An 8237-nucleotide genomic window follows, 5' to 3' on the forward strand; every position below is an offset into this window, starting at 1 on the left:
GGATGCCCCATTGATGTGGACCCAGGATGGCGCATGAAAGCAGCCAATAACTCCTCTGGCGATCTTTATGCAGCATGTCCTTATGTACAAGTTACTATTGGTAATGTAAAAGATGAATTTTATTTCTTTGTTCAAGATTCCTACAGCTATCCTATCATTCTTGGATAACCTTTTATTTCTGAGTCTTGTTTAGAGACAAAGGCCCTTGATGATGGTTCATCATATGCTCGGATAAGAAGTAAGGATAATGACAAAGCTGTCCAATTCTTGACTGTATGTATAAATCATCACCGGAATAGAGATCAATTGGGAGATCATCTTGTTCCTCCTAATGCCCGAGAATTTAAGGGTTTTCGGATAGCACTGCTATAAGTGGAGGCTATGGCAGTGCATCATGTTATAAAAAATTGCCTCCGCATATAAAGGAGGCAAGGCCAAAAGCTGACTTGCAGGTTTTTACGGCCAATAGTGTGGGCTATTATAAACAGTTTTCAGCCATGAATAGGGCTGAAAGAAAACATTTATGTCATGTGGAACAAGAACTGAAGCAAATTGAAGTTCTTTCTAAAGATGAAGAAATTTCAGGGCTATTTTATGGTCTGATTTATAATGATACAATGGCTGAAATATATACAATCGTTCATGCAAAAAATCAAGCTGAAAATCAGTCTATACAGGTATGCACATTGGATATGTATGATATAATTCAAGAATTTGCAGATCATGAAGCTTTTGGATAGCCAAACAAGGATGAGGTAAGAGTAGAAACAAAGTATAAGACAGTTAATAAAAAGGTCAAGCCGGTGGCTACTCCTCTACCACCCGAAAGTGAAGGACTGGCAGAAAGGGTATCCAAACAGCCAAGCCTTCGTGATCCCAAAGATATTGGTCACCAATTTACAGCAGAAAGTCTACAAGAGCTGAAAATTGGTGACAACTCTTTTCTCTTGCCAGCTGAAAAGTAAATCTTCATGCAGATGTTAAAGAATCATGGCAAAGCTTTTTCATTTCAGCCACATGAAATTGGCTGTGTGGATCCAAGTGTTGTGGCACCAATGGTGATCTTTACGGTCCCACACATTTTTTAGAATCTTATACCAATTCTGGTACCAAGGGCTCATTTTCCTAAGTTATTGAAGCTTCTAAATGAAAAGATAAAAATACGAATTTTGGAGCCATCTTCAGCTCCATATTCCAACCGATGGTTTATCGTGCCTAAGAAGAATGGATCTTTGCGATTCATTCAAGATTTATAGCCTGTCAATAAATTCACTATTAGAAATGTTGGTTCAGGGCCAATTGTTGATGAATTTGATGAAGCTTTTGCAGGTAGAGCAATCTATTCCATGGGAGATTTATATTCAGGCTATGACCAATTTCAAGTTGCTTTGGAAAGCCGAGACATTACCACAATGAAGACGCCTCTTGTCTTAGTCCCCATGTGTACTCTACCTCAAGGGGCTACGAATTCAATAGCTCACATGATGAATGCTATGCATAAAGTGTTGAGAGATTATATTCCTCAATTAACTCTTCCTTTCCTTGATGATGTACCAATCAAAGGACGTGAAGTTCATGAGAAGAATGAAGAACTCAATGAACTTGGATGTCGCAAGTTTGTTTCCGATCATATTAATGATTGTGCTCAAATCTTGTCTAAATTAGAAGAAGTCCATCTTACTCTTTCAGGTGCTAAATCTATTTTTGGAGTCGAAGAAGTTCTTGTGGTCGGGTGGGGCATATGTGTGGTCCATATGGCCGAAAGCCTTCTCCATCCAAGATTGATGCTATCAGCAAAATGCAGGAAATATGTACAAATGTTTCGGAGGTGAGAAGATTTATTCGTGCATGTGTCTTCTACCTTATTTGGATCACACATTTTGCTCATGTTGCTGAAAATATTTATCAACTGCTAAGAAAAGGCCAAAGGTTTATATGGGAAAAAAAGCATACCCAAGCTATTCGAAAACTGAAGAAATTGTTGATTTCAGCCCCCACCTTAAAGAGGGCTAATTACTCTAATGGACAGTCTATTATACTCATAGTGGACACAAGTCCTATTGGAATAGGATGGGCAGTTGGTCAAGACGACCTTAAAGGCAACAGATATGCAATCCACTTTGGAGCAAAGGTTCTTAATGAACGACAAAGAAGGTATGCTCAAATTAAAAGAGAACTTTGGGGAGTAGTAACTGCATTGAAATGTGACCGGGAGTACTTCATGGGCGCACATGTAATAGTTGAAACAGATTGCCTTCCACTCTTGGGCATGATTGCCAATTGTTCCACTCCCGACATAGCCATGCTAAGATGGTTAGCCTATATTAAATCCTTAAATCCTAATTTGAAACATATTGCAGGAAGAGATAATCCAGTTGCTGACATGCTTTCGCGTGCCAGATATAAGGATGAAGAAGAAATGATGGATGAGGAAGAATCAGAGTCTATATTTGCTAAAAATGATGCTGTAAATGCAGGTTCGAATCTAAAAATAGCAAGTACAGCTATACCTAATGATGGCTCAGCTGTCAAAAATGTAGGTACAACATTAATTACAGCAAGTACAACAGGTTCAGCTGCTAAAACAAATTTTACATCAGCAAAGAAGAAAGAAACAACCAAAGAAGGACAATGGGTAGCTGATAGACAGCATGCTCAATGTTTTGTTATGGTTTGTTCACACTTTAAAGAATAATATTATGCAGATGATTGGCTAAAAATTGGCCAATTTTTTAGCACTATGACAAAGAAGGAAGATTGGACTAATGAAGAGTTCAAGAGAATCAAGAGAAAAGCTTATGGCTTTTTTCTTAAAGATGGCTACTTTTGGGGGCATGGAAAAAGAAAGGAAGGGCGCCTGTTCGTGTCTTAGGAGATAAAAAGACTCAAAGACAGGTCATGCAAGAATTTCATGAAAGCCTATTGGCTAGTCATAGAGGCATATGGGGCACTTTTGCCAAAATAAAAGAGAAATTTTGGTGGCAAAACATGTATAAAGACATTGAGCATTTTGTTGAGTCTTGTCATGTTTGTCAAATGTACTCTATGGTTAAGCATAGAGATGGGCTTCGGCCTACCTTTCCTTTATCCATTCACTATAGATGGGTTATTGATTTAGTAACCATGCCTACAGGAATTTGGAACATGAGATATCTAGTACTTGTTAGAGAAGATCTCACAAATCAAGTTGATGGACCTAAAAATGGGCCGGCACTAGCTCATGCACTAGCCGGACCTCGTCACTATGCACAAGACAACCCCTCGGCCTCGCGGCCAGGAGCGTCTATCAAAATCTCTGCCTTCCTAAACATTGCGTTTGTAATACGTTGCAGTCCAACTGATCCTAACCCAATATTGCTCCTCAGAGGGAGTCCCTTTCACATAGCCAAAAGGCTCGAATCACATACACATGGGGTTCCTCCTACGGCTGAATGCCGTCAACCCTCTGCGACTCTCCTACACCTTGGGGATTGGCCCCTCGATGCGCCGCTCGACATTTAGACATTTCGCACAAACGTCGCTCAAGGTACCAAATAAACGTATCTAGGAATGTACCATTGTCCTTACTTGACTTCCCCTTTATGATCCCACGACTAGCCTACAGCATAGGAACCTCACGCTCTCAACGGTGGGTCACAGGCCTACTGAAAACAATTGCTATGCATATCCAGGAGCTAACTCTGATACTTTTAATTTCCTCTAAATGATCATGCAAAGAGGTGGATGCCTAGTGCTCAAACATTTTAAAAACCAGCAGCGTGCAAGTGCAAAACATCTCTTTCATGCTTTTCTTTCTAACCGCTTTGTGCTTCGCTGCAACACCTAGCACCGAAGTGATCTTCGTGCTACTAGGTTTTAATTTTTATCATTATTATTCCGTCCTAGATGCGATGCATATAAAATCAGCAAATTATCCCTCATGCTCAGTGGCATTTAACCATTTTTTCCACAACTCTACCCTCCCCCGTTGATAGTGCATCATTGCATTCATTTCTTTTAGGGTTTTCCTTGTCATTTTATGTGGAGAAAGGAAGGAAACACGCACCAAAACATATAAACAAGGCTGAACTAAAGCATAACTTCATGCCCCAGCCTTGCTATACATCAACAAACATAAATCCTATTTTTCTATATTTTTCGTAGCCCCAAATGTATTTTTCCCCTATTTTTCATGGTTTTTTTATCATTTTCCCCCATTTTCTTCATTTTCTTGTATTTTTTTAAATTGCTGAAAATGAAAACCAGTTTGTGGGCTGTGGCCCTTAGTTCATTTGCCACAAAATTGAAAGATTAGTTGATATGTATCGACGATTTTCCCCATTTATATGCCCAAAACCCTTGTTTTTCCCCCTTTTTCATGCGTTTTCGGGTTTCTTGACATTATTTCGAGCCATGAAATGCATGTTTTTCATAATTTCTGGTTATAAACAGTAAGAACTCAGAAGAATCAGCAGCATAATCAAATCTTAGTCCATATGAACGACATTCCATCAATCAAAAGCATAAAACACTAAATTTTCTTTGTAATTTTTTAGTTTACCGCTTAAACGCGTGTTTCGGGTTTTTTTTCCATGGCTGTAGATTTGAAAACAGCAGCACTTCATGTCCAGCAACATCACAAATCACCATTCTCAGCCCGTGGAGCAATCCGGTCCATGCCGGACAAGCCTCCATCATTCTTTCTTCATTGCTCCTTCCCACACATGAACTGCCTCTTAGAAGAGAGAGAGGGAGGAGAGAGAAAGACTAGAATCAGAAATTTCAAACCAGGCCACCATTCGACGGGCGAAGGGCGGCGATATGATCAGCATACGGAGTGTATGCAAGGGCCAATGTCAAACAGGAGGGTTGTTTGCAGGCAGAGAGGAGCCATGATCAACATGGGGCGCAAATTTCGGCGCCATCTCTGATCACGCTTTCTCCATCTTCATCACGATTTTTTTCATCTCTCTCCCCCAAAGTTTCATGTGACATTTTAATTTGGGCTCCCAAGGGTCATGCCCACTTGGCCAAACTCATGTCCACCTTTTCAAATCTTGACCGGTTTGTGGCCTTTCCCCCGTCCGGACTCGGAATCGAGCTCTGAAAAATCCTGGGCGTCCGGCTTAGCATCCCGCATTGGCCAGTGGCTCGTGTCAACCCGCACGACTATCTGAAAAATTATGAAAAATCACCAAGTGTCGCTCGGGCGCCTTTAAAGCACTTTGACGCTTAAAATCGTCCTAGATCGAGCCGCCGCCTTTGACAGTGAATATTTTTCCCTTGATCTTCATAATTTTTAGCTATTTTTAAGCACTTCCCGTCACCTAAATTCCGCTCTCATTGGCGACCACGGGATAGGGCGACTCAGCCCGTCGAACCCACGAACATATCTGCACATAAACAACCAAAGAAGCATCAAACTGATCCAAAACAATTATATAATAAAACTCAGCACAATGCTCCCCCTACCCCTGGACAGAACCAAGGCATGATATCCACAAGGAGTGGGCCTAGCATCATCTAATAGAAGATCCGAAACAAGTCACGAACCAGCTGCTCCAACACAGCCAAACAAAAAAGAACTATCAAAGAGGTTGCCCTAAGTGGTAGTCTGAACTACTGACCAACTAAAGACAACACAACTAGGAGCTCCTACAAGGCGAGGACTCTTATAGCCTGAGCAAAGGAATATTTTCATTCAGTACATGTCTTCTTTTAGGGTTTTTATTGGATGAACATACTTGGGCATGTAAAAAGGAGGGAGCTGAGCGTAGTGACCCAAGGAGAACAGGGCATCGGTCTCAGGACCTGTCTCGGCACCCAAGAACCTACCAAGCCCTCGCAAGGCGACACTTAATCCTTTTCTAACGCTCACTTTTATTTTCGCTCCAACCTTCCTGGTTTTGATATTACTTTTTCCAGCAAGAAGCCACCCCTAGGAAGACAAGGTATCGGCCCCGGGTCTGACTCGTCCCCAGGAACCTACCAGGCCTTCGCAAGGCAATGATCAACTGCTTATATATTTTCATTTCTTTTCTTTTCATTGATAGGGGTTAGAACCCCTTTTTACACACCTTCGTATTTATATTCATCTTTTAGGACAGTCAGGATTTCTTGACATCATCATTATGATCTTCTAGCAGGCTTCTCTAACTGCCTCACTACTAACAAGAACTCCTAGAACGGCTGCCTAGCAGGCTGGCAGAACAGGGCCACTAGGACTTCCTTCTAAAACAGGTCTTTCAATGTCTAACAATGTCTTTACAGGAGGCAATGACTACTCCGACCTCCCTCAAACATACTTAGCCTAAACCTGGGACTTCATGCCTTGGTTGTCAGTCCCCAAAAAAAATGTGTCCCCTTGACAAGTACAAATACACATATAACAGGAAAGAAAGGTACTCGTAAAGGAGAAATATCACCTGGAATGGCCACAAGAAGCTTCCATCGCAGCAAAGGCTCCTCCAGGCTCCACAAAATTCCACAACCCGCGAAACCTGTCCAGCACAACACTAAACCAAAACCCAATTAAACGCACCCGCACTAGACAGGGAAATGGCCCTCTTGGCCTAATGAAATCAGACATGACTTTGCTACAAAACTAAATCGGCCCTCTTGGCCTAATGAAATAAAACAATACTATGCATAACATCCTCCTGGAAACAATTATGATAGACATCAAAGCATACCATTCCCAGGGGAACAGGGCTTGTAGCCCTAAACTAGGTGCATTAAATTATGACCTATCCCTCCTGCGTATATCGCAAGAGGTGTTCGCATCACATGTCGTCGAATCAGTCTATGAGTCTGAGATAATAAAGGTAGATGAGTCTCGCTTACCCTCTGCATCACCCAAATCAACCATCGTCTGCCAAAGAGGGCATGTTCAGAAAGCATACCCCACAAACGACCAGGTCCTGTCTCACCATCAATAGATATATCGGGACAAGGGCCACAATTAAAGAAGAGGTCCTCTTCATACGCAAGATTAGCCAAAGAATCGGCAAACTGATTCCAATTCCGTGGAATCAGCTGAAAAGACACTCTATCAAATTCATCTAGCAGGGCTATGGTAGTATGATGGTACATACAAAGGATCGGGTTCCGCACCATGTACGTCCCATTGAGTTGATTTAAGACCAACTGAGAGTCCCCTTTCACCAACAACTGGCGGATACCACCCTTTTTTGCAATATTCAAACCCATGATCAGGGCTTTGTATTCGGCCATATTATTAGTAAAATTCGCCCCGAGATAAGCAGCTAACTTCATGACAATGCGTCGGCGGGGGTCTCGGATGACAACTCCTACACTTCCTTTTTTGCATGCACCCCTGGACGCCCCATCAAAGTACAAGGTGTACGTCCATAAAGGGTTTACATATCCTGCCATCCTGGACTCTACGCGTAATTATGGTAATCGAAATTCAGCATATTCAACGGGTGGACTGTAGGCTCCATCCCTCCATCATCATTGAATTCAACAGGGATGCTCGTCAAAAGTTGTAGGCAGTGATGGCAGAAGACCTTGATTTCCCAAATGAATGTCCCGCCTTCTTGCTCAATCACCTTGTATCCTTTGCTCCACCAAATGAGCTTTCCCTGATGATACCTCTGTTCCAAATATGGGTGTTCTAAATAAGGGATCAGACGACCCATCAACCTCTATCACGATTTCCTTGCAGATGTTTGATCAATCTTGCCTAGACCTGCAAGGCAGTCATAGCATTAGTACAATCAGAAGTAATAAGGTTTAATCTTATTAAGATTAACCTTATTTTTAAATTCTATCCCCTCAAGGTCAGCTAACAAAACTGTGGATTTATTCTTTCCTATCCTAACGATCTTATAGGGCCCATCCCATTTGGGTTCTAGCTTGCCTGGGAATAATTCACGTCGTGCGTCATAATACAGAACAAGCTGTCCTTTCTTGAAGGTGTATTTCTTGGCTTTGAGGTCGTGTAGCTTCTTCATTCGGTGCTTCGTCACTTCTTGGTGCAATAAGCTCTGCAACTTAAGCTCATCTAAATGTGCCAATGTCGTCAAGCGCTCAAAAAGAGCGTCTTCATCGCTTAAAGAATGATTGATGGCAAACCGAATAGTCGGCAGCTCAATCTCTAAAGGCAAGACACACTCCTCCCCATATACTAACTTAAACGGGGTATGGCCAGTGGCTCGTTTGAAAGTCGTATTATAGGCCCACACTGCCACGTATAACTTTTTATCCCAATCCCGTTTCTTTTCCGACACAATTTT

This window comes from Lygodium microphyllum, chromosome 6 (genome assembly GCF_053477565.2).
Source record: "Lygodium microphyllum isolate KBCC chromosome 6, Lygodium_microphyllum_v1.1.10, whole genome shotgun sequence".
NCBI lineage: Eukaryota > Viridiplantae > Streptophyta > Polypodiopsida > Schizaeales > Lygodiaceae > Lygodium > Lygodium microphyllum.